Genomic DNA, 14,990 nt, shown 5'->3' with positions numbered 1-14,990 from the left:
ATACTCAAATAACAGACTGATGGAATTATGATTCCTTGTGAAGGACTACACCACTGTAGTAAAATGGAGAAAATCTGTCGCAGGTGGGAGTTTGGGAGGGAATCCCAGTTTATACGAAATTGTACCACATAATTCAAAATTCAAAATAAAAATATATTTTAAAATGGGTAAATCTTTAAAGAAAAATTAAAAAAATAGAAATTGGAAAAAAGTTTATCTTGGAAGTAAGCTGATCAAATTTGCTTAGGTTCACTAACTGCTAATCCCCAGCCTACAGATCTATAAGTGAGAATATATAATGATTGTTTTAAGACACTTAGATTTTTGTTTGATTTGCTGCTTAGAATTACATATGACAATACATAGTTAATAAAAATAGGCAAGGATGAAGAGAGAGAACAAGAAGTATCAAATAAAATATTGGTCTTCCCTTTCCTTGGGAGATGAAAATGTGGAAATGGAGAGGGGTCCATAGAAACAGTAGGAATATTTATGTGGATTCAAAACTTATCAAGCAGCTACTTATTTTTTCTTTTGAATCATTGGAAAAATGAAAATTTGTCAGAGAAGTTATCGGTCTAATAATCTCTAGCATTGTTAGAATAGTGTACTTTACAGATGAGGTTTTCTCTATTTTATTGTAATTTTGTTTAGTTTGAACATATCCAATATGATTTGTTTATATAATTCTCAGAACATAAAGATATTCCTGTCCTCTCTCCCCCTTTCCTGCCCTTCTTCCTTCTCCCTTTTGACTAAGATTATATAAGTTCTTCTTAGTTTGCGTGTGAAATGAAAGGGTCTAGAATTTCTATTTCTTGCAGGGTATAAAAAATTTTTTAGAGTTTATTTAATGATTTTTATTTATTTGAAAGAAAGAATGAGGGAGGTAATGAGGAAAACCTTCTAGCTAGTTGAGTCATGATCTGCTACTACCAAGGGTATACATCAGTAGGATGTTGGGTTGGAAGCAGGACCAGGACTTGAATGCAAGCACTCTAATATAGGATGTGCATCCCAATCTGTAGCACAACGCCCACTTCTAAGTAAATTTTAACAGAACTGATGTCCATGAAGAGTGCTGTGAGAGATTACAGAATGACAGATAACTGTGACAATTACTGATTTCAGACATAGGCATGTGTAATGATGTGTCCTAAGTCAAATAGTACATGACTAGTATGGTAACAAGACCATATTGAAAGCATCTTAGTATAGTCCAGTAAGAACTGGGAAAATTGCACAAGGAAAAGATGATTGCTACCACTGCTACATTGCATTTACCATTTTGGGAAAGACAAAGCAACTGAAAACTTTGAAAGAGAATAAGAATCTCTTGGTTTTTTTTTAAGATTTATTTTATTTCTATTGGAAAGTCAGATATACAGAGAGGAGGAGAGACAGAGGAAAGATCTTCTGTCCATTGATTCACTCCCCAAGTGACCGCAACGGTCAGTGCTATGCCAATCTGAAGCCAGGATCCAGGAACTTCTTCAGGGTCTCCCGCACGGGTGCAGAGTCCCAATGCATTGGGCCATCCTTGCCTGCTTTCCCAGGCCACAAGCAGGGAGCTGGATGGGAAGTGGAGCTGCCAGGGATCAGAACTGGCTCCCACATGGGATCCTGGCGCACTCAAGGTGAGGAGGACCCTAGCTGCCAGGCCATGCCGCCGGGCCTGAGAATAAGAATCTGACAGGTTTTGAGTCAAAAGGTGTTTCTGTTAAACTAGAGAAATTGTGTTCTCCAGCAGAAATTTAACTCTAGCACATGATCAGATATAATTATAATAAATATATTTCTTCCTTGCATGTACCTTAATGATAGTGTTGTTAATATTAGATAGAAATTTTGTCTTCATATTCTATTAATTATTTTCATAATTTAAAAAGCTAAAATATCTCCTGGCCTAATCCTTCCAATTATGTTTGGATCATCTTAAATCCCATCAAAGATAGTGTATTTATTTTCTCATTTCATGTTTCTGAAAGGAAAGCTTTTCTTATGTGGAGCCAAATTTATCTTCCTTTTCCTCATGGCCATTGTCTTGTTTTTATTCCTTGGAGTTACATAGAAACTTCTATTTCCTCTTCATTTTTTTTCTGAACCAAATAGCATGTACTTATTTATTTTGTGTGTGTGCTTTAAAAGTAATCTAAGTAGATAATGAAAAAAAGACCTTTTTTTTTTTTTAATGATTCCGTCCTGGGATCTCCTTTGTAGAGTTAAGTCAACAATTCTGTTTAAATTACTTTAACACTTCTGAGGATTATGAAATCTCCACCTTAAGACCATTTTTCTCCAGTTCAGCTCACAAAGGCTGGAGAAGTCATTCTTCACATTGTCATCATCCCAGTTTTCCTTCCAGACATGTATATATTCATCTTTATCTAAACTAGCCCAGTCTTCTGCAGGAAACTCCTTAAACTCATCGTCCTCCGTGAGGAGATCAAGTCGACTGGCAGATGTTTCTTGGACATGGCTGCCTACCTTGACCAATGCCTCACAGGTGACAGGAGAAACAGAGGTCTTGCTCCTCCGCAGTCAAGGCCATTCTGCCTCCTGTGAGGCCGTTGCTACCACAGACACGTCCGGGCAGAACTCTTATTTCGTTTTCTCTATGTGACAGGTGGATTTAGTCCACAGAGAGCCAAAAAGAAACAACTGTTGAAAACATTCACTTATCTAAACATTTAGCCATGTTTCTCTCATTCAACCATGATTTGAAAATTTTCAAATAAAAATATCAAAATTAAGAATTGCCATAGATTGTAATACTTAGCTGACTACAAAAACATACGTGGGCCATGAATTTGGTAAACACTCATACGAAAAGAAATTTGGTGATGTGTCAAAAGATTAATATAATGTTGAAGAATTCTCATCCTTTGCTGCTTTGGTGGAGGGTAGTATCCAAATATGGTAAAAAAAAAAAAATGATAGTTTCAGAATTTTATGTGTTGATAATGTCATAAAAATCACTTTAATTTTCAGTGTTTAACCTTTGTGCTTTGCTTTCTTTTAATCTCTATATATGACAAAATACTAAATTCTATTTAATTACTCCTTAGAAACACTGGAGTGTGCTCCTTTCTTCGTTCCCATACCTATCTAAATCTTCAATATACTAATTTTTAAATTTAAAGTACTTCAATAGTTTCCATGCTGATTTCCTTTCTCTGAATTGTTTTCATAGTGAATCAAAACCAATTTTTCTAAAATGTCAAACCAATCTTTGTCTTTTATATTTATTATTAGGAATATTGAATGTGTTATCACCATTACTGAGCCTAATTATGTCACACCTTTCATTGTATGTCTTGCTGTGTTAGATATAATTTAGTGCTTAAAGATATGCAGTTTTCCTAGATAACCCTCAAACACAAGTCCAGTATTCCATGGGCTCAAACAGAAACAGTGATATAAGTCAGGATTTATGTGCCTTCATAAACACATAAAGTCACTTGACTTTTCCCAAGCTTGTGGTTTATCAGCTTCCCTTTGTGACTTGAGAGATATCAATGAGGAACACTGTTGTTATGAACCTAATAAGTGTGTCATCTTTTAACTTTTCCTTTCTGATATTAGCAAATAGACACAAAGCCCTTGGAGTCTCCAGTAACTCTCAACAACAGGGACCTTAAGTTATAGAAACAGAATTTTCATATATCTTAATAAAGCATGAGAATAACAAGTGAGATTCTCAAGACCTGGGTACTGAAGAAAATTTTAGAAAAGAAAATTGAGTTGTTTCAACTTATGAGGCAAGTTATTTGTAAGAATGATGATTATACCTATGAGTACCTATTTGTTTTTCGCTGCAGTTTCTCATTCTAGTAACTAGTATTTGCACATCAAAGAAATTTTTTTAGAAGATGCACTTATTTATTTAAATGACTGAATTAAAGTACAGTGAGAGAGGAGACACAAAGATCTTCCATCTGCTGGCTCCCTAGCTAAAGGGCTGCAAAGATTACTTACTGGAACTTTGAGCATTCCATGTGGGTACTAGAAATCATCCTTTGCTGATTTTTGAAGCATAGCTGCAGGGAACAGGATTGTAATTGGAGGAGCAAGAAATTGAACTGGTGCCCTTATGGGATGCTGGCACTGCAGGTGTCAGTTTAACTTGCTATGTCACAATGCCATCCCCAAAGAAACTTTTTTTTTAAGATTCATTTATTTTTATTGGAGAGTCAGATTTACAGGGAGAAGGGGAGACAGAGAGAAAGATCTTCCATCTGCTGGTTCACTCAACAATTGGAGCTGAGTCAATCTGAAGCCAGGAACCTCTTCCAGGTTTCCCACAAGGGTGCAGGGTTCATAGGCTTTGGGCTGTCCTTGACTGCTTTGCCAAGCTACAAGCAGGGAACTGGATGGGAAGTGGGGCTGCTGGGATACCAACCAGAGCAGATCTGGGATCCCAGAGCATACAAGGCAAGGACTTTAGCCACTAGGCTATTACACCGAGCCCCAAGGAACTTTTTAAAAAGGGTTTGATTAAATGCCCATCAGCAGAGGATTGGATAAGAAAGCTATGGTTCATCTACTCCATGGAATACTACTCAGCTATTAAAAAAAACAAAATGCAGTTCTTTGTGGCCAAATGGGCCAAACTGGAAACCATAATGCTAAGGGAAATGAACCAATCCCAAAAGGTTAGATACCACATGTTTGCCTTAATTTAAGCTGATATGATGTTAAGCATAACATGTTATGTTATGGATATTATGTCATTTGTAGTATATAAACTAAAATTGAACTGTGAATGGGGGGTCACAGAAAGTGGTTAAGAACTCGCATTTATTTTTAACATGTTGACTGCTCAATATCATGTCAATTAAATCCATAATGATGTTAATTGTTGCACATGGTATATTAGTGCTTTTATTTGACCGGGAAGATACTCTGCTGACTCTGCCCTCAGACCAGAGAGGGTCTTCCCAATAAGTAGTTGGACTTGTCTGGACTATGGGATGTTGGACTCTATGCTTGGCAAATTGTTGCAGGGAGGGAATTTCAACTAAACTTGAACTATGGTTATGCAGCGGGGTGGAGGAACCCACCATGGGGGGAGGGTGGGGGGGAGAATCCCAGATTCTATGTAATTACAACACAATGTAATTAATGAATAAATTTAATAAAAAAAAGGGTTTGATTTTATTTATTTGAAAAGTAGAGAGACAGAGTTAGAAAGAGGTTCTTTTACCTGTTTATTCACTCTTCATATATCTAGGGCTCCAGAACTTTATCTGGATCTAGCAATGGATTTCAGGAGTCAGATATTTGGTCCATAATCTGCTGCATTTCCAATCACATTATCAGGGTCTAGATTAGAACTGGAGCAGGCAGGACAGGATTGTTACTATGATGTGGAATGCTTGCATCCTAAGCTGCAGCTCTCATTCATTGATATTGATTTAAACAATAGGATGATTAACTTAGTTTTGCCAGTTTTTGCTAAGCAGCATATCATAGTATTTGTATTAATTTAGCATATTATGAATTGAAAAATTCTTGTACAGAGATAACAGTTATTCGTATGAGCCCATAAATTAATGTCATTTTGTAGATGTGTATATACACTGTGGAGTACTACTAAGATATAAGAAAGAATGAAGAGATTCTTTGGAGATCTGAAAGTGGATCTACCATATTTTCCAGCCATTCCATTGCTGGGAATTTATGTAAACAAAATAAAATCACCATATGAGTTATTTGTGTGTGTGTATATATATCTTGTAACTCAGTTAGCAGTAGCTAAGAAATAAAATTAACCCAAATAGCCATCAATAGATTGCTGGATAAGTAAAATGTGATATATATACATTATGGATCACTGCTCAGCCAAAAAAAAAAAAAAAAGAGTGAAATTCTGACTTTTGGAACAATATGGATGAAAGAGGAAACCATTATGTTTAGTGAAATAAGCAAGTTTCCAAAAGGCAAATATGTCTTTCCTGTAGAGTAACTAATAAGCAGGGCACAAAAAATGTAATCTGTAAGAGTGCGATTGACATTTTGAGATTTGATTATGATTTACAACCTTTGTTAACAATTTTGAGGAACATTAGGGGTTTTTTTCAATATTTTACTTACTTAATCTTTACCTAATGGAATATTAAGTGTGTGATTGGGAAGTAAAATGAGTGTATACTACAGAAGGAGGAGGGTGGGTGGGGTATGCAGAAAGGAAAGAGGGTAGGATGGGAAGTAACACAGTGTTTCTAAGACTCTATTGTGTATGATCCCTGTTAGGATTCTGGGACCCAAGGTGTGACAGCTGCGCCAAGAAATATTGGGAGACAAGGGATGCAAGGCTTGTGAAGCAATGCACACTTTATTAAGCTCAAATATGTATCAGGTTACCTAGGTAATGATGGAAAGCCCCTCTGAAGATAGCAAACAAAGAAGTGAAGTAACAGTCACCATAGTGGCAAAGGAGTAAAAATGTTTTTCAGAAATGGATTCTAACAATCAAACCAATTAACTGAGGAAGGGGTTACACTTGGCTATCAGCAGCTAATAAGGAAGGAGGAACAGGGAGGTGCTGCTCATCCCCAGCCATGCTTGGCCAGTGAGGCCCCAGGCACGAAGTCTGCTTCCTGCCAGCACTCTCAGTCTGCTGAGAGTGTAGGAGTTCTAGGGTCCTTGGGCATCTGATGGACTGGTTCAGAGGCGCACTTCCACGTGGTATTACAAATCACATGAGATTTATTCACTTTATATAGATAGATAAGTTAAAATGTAAACTACTACAGATTCCCTGACCTCGAAAGTGAAGATTAAGGAGCACATGCTTGTCCTAGTGGTTAGGATGCCACTTGGGATGTCCACATTTCTTATTGGATTCTTTTTTTTTTTTTTCAAAGATTTATCCATTTTATTACAGCCAGACATACACAGAGGAGGAAAGACAGAGAGGAAGATCTTCCGTCCGATGATTCACTCACTAAGTGAGCTGCAACAGCTGGTGCTGCGCCGATCCAAAGCCAGGAACCAGGAACCTCTTCCGGGTCTCCCACGCGGGTGCAGGGTCCCAATGCATTGGGCCATCCTCGACTGCTTTCCCAGGCCACAAGCAGGGAGCTGGATGGGAAGTGGAGCTGCCGGGATTAGAACCGGCGCCCATATGGGATCCCGGGGTGTTCAAGGCGAGGACTTTAGCCGCTAGGCCACGCTGCCGGGCCCCATATTGGATTCTTAGACTCAGCTTCCAATTCCAGGATTCTGCCAATGACATGGCTCAAGTGATTGGGTCCCTGATACACAAATGGAGACCCAGGTGGACTTTCTGGCTCCTGACTGGGGCATATGAGCATTTAGAGTTAGTCAGTGGATAAGGACTCTCTGTCTTGCTGCCTCTCAAGCATTGAATAATTTAAAAAGTGAATGTTATTTTGCAATTAAAAAATATTTAAGCATATAAAACTGTTAAAATCCCTGAATTGGACAGGTCTTATGAAAATCATTAGATTCTCTTCAATCTCAGGGAAAAATTGAGGTCCAGGGAAAGTGAGTGACTTGCTCAAGTTACATAGGTGGAATTGAAATCAGAACATCATATTCTGGTTCTTTGTCAGTTTTTTTTTTACCATATCAGTTTCCCCATTTATAAAACAGAAGGGGTAAACTTAAATTTCATCTTTTTTTCTATTACTATCCATATTAAAAATCAGATAATTTGGGAGTATTTTCTGTATTTTGTTTTACGTAACTGGGAACAAATAGTTATTTATCTAAACATAAGAACTGAAATAAGTCAGGTGCTTATCAGGTCACAATCCTGTTTTATAAAACACAGGAAATGTCATAGAGCTTTCAGCTAATCAATTGTCTATCATTGAATGGAACATTTTTGTCTAGCTGCTGCCACCTGACATTATCCCAGCACATTGTGTAAGAGGCTATGTTTCAGACATCAACACTTTCAGTATACTAAAGGAAATGCCAACTTCTGAAATCAGGCTCAATAACCAAGCAGTAAAGTATTATATAATTTTCCCTATATAGCATAATTACAGAGATAGACTGGGTGAAAAAGAAGTGTGATAAATGCACAATATGTTTGTTGACATGTTATGATGCAGAGGAGTAGATAGAGCCAGTCTATGAAGAAATAAAAAGTTATATGCTGTGTTGTATGGTTCTGGTTCAAAATGAAATAATATTTCCAGGAACATATAATGATCTCTTTTATATTCCCCTCGGTATTTAGCCATTTTCTTTTACCACACTCTGGACATAAATTTAGGTGGCTAGTATGGGGTAGTTAGGGTTTTACAAGAAGTTGATATAATTTGATCAGATCAGATAAATAAATCACAAATTTATGTTGGTGTAGGCAGGTGAGTTGCTGAAAATGTGGTTAGAACATAAAATCAACAACAGAGAGAAAAACAGAATATTTACAACAACACAAAGTTAAATAATATGCTACTGAATGACCAATGTGTTGCCCAGGGGATGTATAGTAACTGTATAGTAGACTTTGAAATATAGATGTGAAGATTCAATGTAGGTTGTATCTCTACTTCTAAATCAAAGATGGTCTCCCAATGAAACTGTTGAATGTACCTCGACAATAGGATGGATGCTGGACTCTTTGCCAATCTCCACGCCTACATTGTTGGGATATACTTAAGTAACAGAATGATGGACTTATGCCTAATTGTGAAGTACTATATTTTGTAATGACATGGGGGAGTGGGAACTTGAGGAGGGAAGGAAAAGTCCAGAGCCTATAAAACCGTTCATGGAACAATAAAATAAATATATAAAAAGGGTTAGGGTCAAGTGAATTGGAGGAGAGAGGACTTAATGAAAGAAATGAGACCAGTTTCAGTAATACAAAATGATGTAATGTCAATGGCTTAGCCAAGTAGAACTTGATATATCTCTCATTGAAGCTCAGTATGGGTCAATATGGGTCAGTTTCTTCAATTATAAAAAAGGAAATTATACTAATGTTTGTCAAATAGAATATGAACTGTGCAATACAGCAATGTTTTCTAAACTTGCTTGATGTGACTGATCATTTGGGAGATTAGTAAAAATATTGATTTATCAGTTCTGTGCTTAGGTCTCTTGTGTCCTGTTATTTACAGAAAATTTATTAAAATGTGTGGGCAATTTTTTATAGGAGGTTTTTAATTTTATTTTTTAGCTTATTCATTTATTTATATAAGGTGACCAATTTTCACGTATTTCACAATACAGATTTAGAAGCATAACAATACTTTTTTTTTTTTTTATTGTATTGTTGTTGACAATCTTTACATAGTTAACTATAGTTGAAGGAAAATCAAGAAAAGGTTCCGGGGGATAGGGATGTGGGCAATGCTATTATGTCCATATTGTTTCCATCATGTATCTGAGGTAAAAGGGGATATTGAGGGAGAAGCCCCACCCGGTTTCCCGCCCACCCCAAGTCCCGGATGTGGGGCATGCTCTGAGATATGTGCTCAAGTGGAGTTAATAGTTCTCCAGTTATGAGTCACTGCCAGTTTCGCTCGATGAGGTGGTCCACTGATTGATATGGTCCATCATGAAATCTCCATTTGTCCCATATTTCGCTGCCAACATGTAGCTGAGATGAATGATTGTCCTATTCTGTCTTCTGTCTTTTCTTGGTTAGAATTCTGAGTCCAGCAGTTCAAGTGGGGAGATCTCCAAAGATACTTTGAGGTATTCCCAGACCAGATTCTTGTATGTTCTAGCAAGCACAGGGCCCGGCACAGTCCATCACCCTGATCAGCTGGTGGTTGCAATTGCTGTGTTGGTTCTGTTTTCAGTCCTGAGTTGCACTGGAACCAATGGGTGTTGCAGTCCAGTCTGGTTCGGCCCTTACATCAACCAGTGGGAGCTGTAGCCTAGTTGGGGCGACCCACAATAACCCCCACCAGACCGCCCCCTACCCTGGTTTGCCAGCATGTGTAGCAGAAGACCAATCTGTCCCCCATCCCATTTGGCTCTGGTACTTGTCAATGGGTATTAAAGCTTGGTTTTATCTAACCAACTCAACCATCCAGCCCTCACAGATATTGTTGAGTACCTCTCTATCTAGCCATCCCAGCCCCCGTCCTAGTTTTCATGCCCTCCCACGGGAATAGTGACCCAAGAAGGGGGAACCCACTTTTTCCCTCCCAGGTCTCTCTGTCCCGGTTTATGCACTCTTTAGGTGGTCCTGTGATTTGACTCGACAGAATTAGTCCCCAGTGCCAGCTTCTGCCAGCTGATGCTGTGGCCCTGATCTTGTCCACATGCAGCGCACAGGTGTTGTAGCCTTGGTTAGTCGTGTCTGTCTCTATCCCAGCCAACACTCTCCAGTGGGAGTGGTTGTCCAGCGAGGGGACCAGCCCCTTAACCCCCCCGCCAGCTCTGCCCCTCCCTTCCTGGATCTCACGTGTGCTGGATGGGTGCTGCATTCATATCCAGTACAGGCAACCACGCCCTGGCGTTCCATAATGTGTACTGGTTTTGTCGCAACCGAACCCGGCCCATTCCACACTCTGTTCTGGTGATCGGATTTGCCAGAGGATGACATGAACTGATTCAGCCTGGTCTGCTCCTGACCCATGCCGAATGCATGCCAGTGGGAAACTTTCCATGGCCTATTCTGGGCTGTTTCCAATCATGCTTCTCGCGCTTACCTGCAGGGACTGTGTCCTGCCAGAGGAGTTGCCCAGGCTCCTCCATCAGAACCCCTCCCAATGCCAGATTTTGCGCTTGCCAGGGGGTTCTTGAGCCAACCCTACTCAGTTCATCTCCTGTCCTAGCAGGAACAGTGGCTTTTCCTGGCTGGCTTTCACCCCATTCTGACTCTTGTTGTTGGATGTTTCAGCCCAGCCATGGCTCGTCCATACCCACATACAGCTCACACATGGCTCAGTAGGGGATTGAGACCCAGCCTAGTCAGTCCCACATCTACCCTGTTTCTCCATAACACCAGATGGTGCTGGGATCTGAACCGGCCTGGTGCATCCAATCCCAGCCCACACTAGGGCCTCGGGTGACTGCAACTGTTTCCTAGATAGAACGCAGCCCCCATTCCAGCACATACACTCCTTGGTGGGAACCTCATCCCAGCTGTGGCATCCCAGATTGGGACCGTTCCTAGCCGTAAATCACGCACCTGCACGTGGTTGCTCCGAGGACCATTAGGTGCCAGCCTGCTACACAAGCCGGAGCTTATCTTTTACTTGATAGGTGTTCAAAGCTCAGCATTATTAAGGGATTGGAAGTTCTTCAAAGGAAGAGTTACTGGCATTGGGAATCTTTAGGATTGACTCAGATCCCAGAAACAGTGGGGTCACTCTAGAGCTATCTCAGCAGCGATTCAGATGTCCAATACCCCAGAGCTCCCCGGCCGGGCGGCCAGCAGGCTGTGCCTGGCGCCAAATGGCGCACTGGCCGCCCGGGCCCAGCCCGCCATGAGCCATGGGCACATGGCGGACTGGGTTCGGGATCCGAGCTAGACGTCCTCTCCCGCAGCCCTCGGCTCGCCTCTGGCAGCCGGAGGTTAAATCCTGCAGGCCCAAGGTTGCGCCCCTCCCCAATCCCGTTCACCCACCACCCAATGAGGGTGGTGGGTGGGTCCCGGACATGCCCAGTCACGGAGGCCTCCCCCCTCGGCGTACTCACCCCAGAAGGAAGCAGGCCGCACCCAGGCATGTCCGGACCCAGCCCGCCATGAGCCATGGGCACATGGCGGACTGGGTTCGGGATCCGAGCTAGACGTCCTCTCCCGCAGCCCACATAACAATACTTTAAAATGCATTTTTATTGAGTTTCAGTTGATTTTTGACATTAGGAAAACCTAGAAAACACAAATTTAAATAAACACAACTTTATGTATTGGTACTACTTTTAGTTATCACTTTACATGTGAAATCATTGAGGTAAATGAACTTACTTAAGATTGAAGAGCTAAATGATGACAGAAAAGACACTATAACTAGACCACTTAAACTTTTATTCTGCCTGTCAATGCGTATCCATATTAATTGGAAATAATTATTGGGAGAACATGTAGACTGCCAAATAGTTTGTAAATAAAAGTACAATTATTTTATATTTTTAAAAATGTTGTCATGTTGGATTTTAAAAAAATTTCCATTTCTTAACAGCAGATTATACCTACAAACAAGCAAAAGAAAGACACTTTGGGCCCATAATATTACTCTCTTAATGTCAAGAGAAATATAAGACAAATGTAACACATGCTCATAGTTGCTGTTATGCAATGAATTTCAGAAACTAAGACTAAATTGTGCTTTGTTGGTGGTACCTGGAAAGATAATTGCAACCATTTGTATGAAAAATTCCCATGATCTAACAGTGTGGTCTGAGCCAAGTATAGGACAGTTAATAGTTTAAAGACTCAGTCAAGTGATGCAGCTATGAAGACTGGGACAAATATTCTCAAATGTCACCTTGATTATGCTGAGTAATAGCCTTGAAACAGAAGTGAGAATGAACAATCTTTAAGTGATTAAAAATGCTCATATGAATGGAAATGGCTCTGGTGTGAATATTTAAATGAGTATCCATTCAAAATTCACATGAGGAAACCTGCTCCCGAGGTGATTATACTGAGAGAAAGGGATTTTAGGGAGTTATTAGATCATGAGGGCTTCATCCTCATGAATCGGAAAAATGTCCTTATTCAAAGTTCAAGGGAGTTGCTTTTTTCTCTTGTCATGTAAGGACACATAGAAGACAACAGCTGTAAGAAACAGACTTTTCAGCAGATAGCAAACTTGGTGATGTGTTGGTATTGTTTTTCTGAGCTCCCAGAACTGTAAGCAATACATTTATGTTATTTATAAATTATGTTATTTATAAATTAGCTAGGATAAAGTTTTTATTGTGTTAGCCTATAAGTACTGAGACAGAATTTGTTGCAGAGAATTGGGGATACTGTAGACATAAACAGCTACAGATACAGCTTTGGAAATTGGTAACAGGTAGAGATTGAAGGAAATGGAGATCCAAACTAGACAAAGCTTAGTCACTTTAAATGGTCTGTTTAGAGCAATTATGTTCAGGACTCAGAAATGCAGAGCTTAGGAAAGTGTCATTCTTAAAGATTACCTAAAATGCTTGTACAAAGAATGTTGGTACATACATGGGTGGTGTATCACCTAATATTCTATTACTAGTATTACGTAGTTTTCTATTGCAATAACAAAATATGTAAATCTGCATGACATTTTAAAGAAAAGAGATTCAAGAGTGAGACACTGGTATGGGCTCAGCTTTGATGGGACCAAAAGGTAAATGAAGTCACAATAGCAGGAGTGCATGTGGAGGTTAAAGATCATAAACTCTCTTGATAACATTTGAGGACAGGGCTGCTAAACACTCAGGTATCTTCCATTTGGCTCCATCTCTTAAAGGTCCCACCCCCTCACACAATGTCGCATTGAAGATACATCTGCAATACATGAACCTTGGACAAACTACCCCTAAATCACTATTGATGATAAAGGTCATTCTAATAACGTTTCATATGGAAATGAGGATTATGTTATTGGAAATGGAGGAAAGGCAATCTTTGAAAAATGACCAAGAATTTGAATTGTGTTCATGCACTAGAATTCTGTTAAAGCTTAAGACCAATAAATAGGAACTACGGAGGAAGAAATATCTAACCAAAGCATTGTGGATGTGATGTCACTTCTCACGACCACTTACAGTAAAACAAGAGAAGACAGAAATGAATAAAAAGAGATTTTATAAACCAAAGAGAAGCAGAACCTAAATGATTTGAAAAATCTCAATATTGTAATGTTGTAAAGGATGATATCGCATGTTTTTAAGAGAATTGAAAATTTGTCTAAAGCCAAATAACCATTTATTTGTAATTAGTATTAGTCTGGCACTGTCTATCAAGATATAGAAGAGTTACTTTAAATGTATTTTTGGAGAACATTGTGCTGCCATTGTCATCATGGGCTCAGGGTGTCAAGACTGAGGAGTAGGATTTTTCTTTTCTGGTGCGACCTTGGTATTCACTGTCAGTTGCTGGATGCCTCAAGGTTCTGCTTCCTGAATTGCAGCTCTATATTCCTCACAGGTATGGAGAGGGCTGCAGGGGTCACCCCTCTGGAGGGTATGGGAGGTAAGCCACAATAGCATTCATGCAGTGTCATGTCCATTGGTAGGCAGAGCGTAAGAGGTATACAGGCATGTCTGCCTTCACTTAGATTTGGCAAATGCAGCTTCTGTGAGCCTCAGGCACCTAGTGTGCGTGGGAGCTGCCACAAAGTCTGATAGCAATGTGTGCTGGAGTCCTGAGGTAAGGCTGCAACTGCTAGATCCATTAAAGCAATGTCCAGAGGACCACCCCTGAGATTCAAGAACTTTAGAGCTACTGGTGTATGGCACCAGCCTTGATGAACTGTGCTTCTGGCTGTGCTGTGCTCAACAAAGCATGGGATTGGGATTGCCAGACTTTGGAGCTCAGCTTCCATCCCACTGTGTCTGGAAGGTGAAATATTTCATGTTTACTCTGTTGGGGTTTTGGATTTGCTTGAGAAGTATTACCCCCTATATTATTTCCTAATTTTTACTTTTGGAATGAGAATATCTAGCTCATGCCTAAATCAACATTATCTGAGTCTTTTAGAAGTAAGTAACTTATTGAATTTTCCAGGCTTAATATTTGAGAGGCATTTTCTTCTGCGCGAATCATACTTTGAATCTCACCTATATCTGATTTAGATGGTACAACCACATGCTGCTTAACAGTGGGGATACTTTATTAGAAATTTATTGTTAGGCAACTTTATTTCTGTGTGACCAACATAAATGTACAGATAAACCACTCAATGTGGTCTCTTTACACAATCAAGAGCTATTACATGAAATGTGTAAAGCTTCTGCCGTGGTAACATGGCCTACTGTCTCATAGTAATTTTTTCGTAAAAGTACACCTAAAATAGTCACAAAAACAATATAATAAATTTATAAACCAGTAACAAAGTTAT

At 39.5% G+C, this 14,990-nt stretch overlaps 1 pseudogene; it reads right to left on the bottom strand.

Annotated features, from left to right (window-relative positions):
* Positions 1–2,266: 2,266 nt before the first annotated feature.
* LOC131481666 (26S proteasome complex subunit SEM1-like) lies at positions 2,267–2,477 on the bottom strand (annotated as a pseudogene).
* Between the last annotated feature and the right edge of the window lie 12,513 nt (positions 2,478–14,990).

This window comes from Ochotona princeps, chromosome 1, assembly GCF_030435755.1.
Source record: "Ochotona princeps isolate mOchPri1 chromosome 1, mOchPri1.hap1, whole genome shotgun sequence".
Lineage (NCBI taxonomy): Eukaryota > Metazoa > Chordata > Mammalia > Lagomorpha > Ochotonidae > Ochotona > Ochotona princeps.
The sequence above is the reverse complement of the archived record's forward strand: the minus strand, read 5'-3'. Positions and strand labels throughout refer to the sequence as shown.